This window comes from Mizuhopecten yessoensis, unplaced genomic scaffold, assembly GCF_002113885.1.
Source record: "Mizuhopecten yessoensis strain PY_sf001 unplaced genomic scaffold, ASM211388v2 scaffold714371, whole genome shotgun sequence".
NCBI lineage: Eukaryota > Metazoa > Mollusca > Bivalvia > Pectinida > Pectinidae > Mizuhopecten > Mizuhopecten yessoensis.
This window is the reverse complement of record NW_018479087.1, coordinates 1-3,908: the sequence shown is the minus strand read 5'-3', so window position 1 is coordinate 3,908 and position 3,908 is coordinate 1. Positions and strand designations below refer to the sequence as shown.

Below are 3,908 nucleotides of genomic sequence, written 5' to 3'. Positions count from 1 at the left end.
GGGTTCGAGTCACGTCACGGCACTGCGTTGTATCGTTGAACAAGATAATTTACTCCGCTTTTTCCAGTCTACTCAACTGTAAATGAGTACGTGTTTGGGCAGTGTTGTCTTGTTGAATGATAGATGTGAGCGCCTAAATGGCAGCACCGGCTGTACGCTATCCAGGGAAATTAGAAAGATATTGACTGGTTGCAAAGGCCCACGGGTGATAATTTTATATTTTACATACATGTATATCCCTTGTTTATGTCGTCTGGATGTTCTGATTATTAGACACAATCTGTTTCGCTTACCTCTTTCGACACGTGCAAATGATGATTATGACGACTAGTATGACCACGAGGAATCCCCCTGCTCCGGCTCCAATCGCTATATACATCCCTGCAAAACATAAATACCTCTGTCAGGGAACCCATGTGCTGCCCTCTTTGATCAAAGTACTCAGATATATTAACGGTAACACTGACCTTTGAAAATCGAACCTTGGCAAGTGAGCGTTGTATAAATATGAAGCGTTATCAGCCCACTTGAGCTATTGTTCGGAAAACATTATGTTACGTATGGTTAAAATAGTTAACAGCGACCTTGAACTTAGACCTCGCGTTATAACAAAGCAATCGCAAGCAAGAACTGCCGTAAGAAGCAGTACATGAAGTTTGGGTCTTAACAACCCATGGAAACTTGGGCTGTTGAGTGAAAACCAATTTTCTTTTTATGGCTTCAGTAGCACTGACCTTTGACCCTCGGACCTGAAAAGTAATACGAAGCACACAATTTTCAAAAGGGAACATTGAGCGATTTATTTTAGCTTGATAGGCCAAACGGCACTGTAATTAATGCACTGAAGCCAATTATGTATTCATAGTAACAGGACTTTGACCTAAAGACTAGCTTGATTTCAATATTTCCTCTGATCTTTTTCGGAGAGATGAAACATTAATATTGTGTATTTTAAACACAATTTTATGCAATAGAAAATATTTATTTTAGACAACCAGAGAGTCTGAAAGAGGATCTATTAAAAGACGCGTGAAAGTGCATGCAGCATTAAGGTTCTCATTTTTTAATATTGTAAGGTGTTGTCTACAAGGAGCATGTATTTGTTTCAAGTGTATCGGAATTTTGGTGCAATATCTTACTTGGATAAGGGTTTTGGTAAACTAATTTATCATCCGTCCATTTATTTTAGATCACTGCCTTCCAAATTTTAATGTTATGTAGTATTTATACTTGATTTAGCTACTCACACTTTATATTTTTTATATCATATTTGTGTTTCCCTCCCTCTACAATAATGAAATACAATAACTGGCCTGTATTGAAATGCACAACTAGCGTAGATAGAGTTGATCACATATGCTCCTTACTTTCATCTGTGCTGTTTACTACCACCATTTTCTGGCCTGTATTTGACATGGTTGTAGTGGTATCACCATCTGTTGCATCAGTAGACGACTGATCTGCTTCCGTTTCCGTTATGTTACATAACGTATACGAAGTTGTGTTATCATCTGTGAAGTTTCCTGTTTGTTGAAAATCATATTGCTCATTATAAACCTTTGTGAAATAATTCATATGACATACCTGGACATAGTTTGCTTGTACATTTGGATTCCGTTTGCTCGAACCTTTAATACCAATGCAATGTCTGGGGTGATAAATTATTCAGTTGTTGATGATAACATTAATCCTTAAATGTAGGGTCCACAACGACTTATCGACATTTTATAATGCCAGTCAACGACTTTTTTTGAAGACATCGCCCTTAATGTCGCTGTGTACCACTTGAATATATAAAGTATAAGATTAATATATCCAAGTTTTATATATGAAATCCGATGTTTAAAATGAATCTTTTAATATGACTTATCAGGAGGTTGAATGTTTGGGTGACTATGCCATCCGTTAGAGGTCTAACGAAATCACTTAACCTGTTATCATTTTCTAAATAGTTAACGTTGTGCATTAATGGTATTATGCGAGAAATAAATAAACCCTTTTATTTACTTTCATGATAATTGTGTCTGTACATCTTTTTACCGCATTATATTTTGTCTATATCGTTAAGCGAGGAATAAGGGTTTGGAGATGTTATGATATTACAGTTATACGAATACACAGACTGAAGGTGAATCGAATATTTGCAAATATGACAAATATTACCATACATATATATTCAGTCCATGGATTGATAACTACACATGGTATAACACTATGTATTTATCAGAAGATATTCCATGGTTTCCACAATTGTTTTACCCCCTGACAAAAAAAATATTGCAAATTCTTGTTTTGTAACAAAATCATGTTTTCCCATGGCAAGGAAGTGTGTCATGGACAACAGACTCTACAATAAGTGTTACCTACAATGCACTTGACTGATCTCTGGAACCATTGCGTCAAAAGATTGATATCTATAACAAGACATACCTATTTTACAAATGAATCCATGCTCTTGAGAACCGCATTGCCCTTGTTCAATAACATTCTGCTTAACATATGAACACTGTCTTAGGTTGTGAATATTGCGTATCTTCAAACCATTCAAAACTGAAATAAAAGCATACAAGGTGCATAAAACATACATATTTTACAATACACATAACCAAGACAACCGGTTCATAGAAAATTGGGGACCGCTGTGGTTATTTTAAGCATCAATATCATGATCTGGTTTGATAAACTTCTTAATGCACTATCGGTTTTTGCTATGTGTATCAAGACCATGGTTATAGGGTGCATGTACACAAGACGCATCTACCTAAGAACAGTAAGATAACGATTTACTTGTGGCGTTTGCAAGAAGAGTAAATACACCGATGCTTAAATGTATATTAATGGAGTGGCAGCTGAAGAATTTTTGATAAAATTGCTGACATAACTGTTGACACAAAAATACACCTTGTTTGATTAAGACACGTTACCAAAATTAGTGCACGGCCAGAAAATGCACCAAAAATACTTTCAGACGAAATTTGTTTCTTTTCCTCTGATTGTGTGTGACTTTTACAATGAAGATATGTATCGACATTACCACCAAATAGTGTTGTTTTTAGCGATATTCTCAACGTACACGAAGATATTATATTAAAAATGCCAGAACACCAGAAAACGAAGTACGTCGACAACCTTTTGGAGGATTTTGAAAGGGGGTAATTATAGGCGTGTTTAAAAGTTGGTTTCTGGTTCTCACGACCAGATAATATATCAGTGTATAAACATGTATGACAATTGTAGTTCGGTATTGTATTTCTATAAACAAAACATTTCAATCTGCACATCGACTTATAGTAATAAATGAGGGATTCATAACTGGGAATATGGTTATGGTACTCCGAGTTTAGCGTTATATTTTAACTGTTCTAAAACATAAACCACCATGGCAGTTTGGTCAAGAATAAGAAAAACATCCAGATACATAATATGATCTTGAATTTTAAATATAATTTTTAAAAACACTGTCTGAATTGTATCAATTTCGATGGCATCAGGTTACAGTGCTGCATTTGAATTTTGTTGTCCAAACCATAATCAAGAATAGAACCACAACACTAATATATTGACAAAATCAAAAGGAACTCATTTTATACTAATATCATACAACAACGCAACACTCTGGGTAAAGGAAAACTCACGCAGCATATCAAAAAGATATTGCAACATAATTATCATAAACAACGTTTAACATTCAGTGCATTCGGTACATTCTGTTTGAAAGGGGGAAAACCAAGATCAACAACATTGCAGATACCAAAGCCACTAAATGATGTAAGTAAAATAGTTTTCCATGGATATAACGTTATAATCAATGGATACATTATGTACTACTATATGTATACACTACACACTATGTCCATTGAAACAACGTTATAATCAATGGATACATTATGTACTACTGTATATATACA

General features: G+C 34.9%; 1 long non-coding RNA gene across 1 annotated transcript; it reads right to left on the bottom strand.

Moving 5' to 3' along the window:
• Nucleotides 1–291: 291 nt before the first annotated feature.
• Nucleotides 292–2,467, bottom strand: LOC110440968. The gene is made up of 3 exons (XR_002461799.1): nt 2,431–2,467; nt 1,368–1,523; nt 292–381 (listed from the first exon to the last, which is right to left on the bottom strand). It is a non-coding gene; the product is annotated as an uncharacterized LOC110440968 (long non-coding RNA).
• Between the last annotated feature and the right edge of the window lie 1,441 nt (nt 2,468–3,908).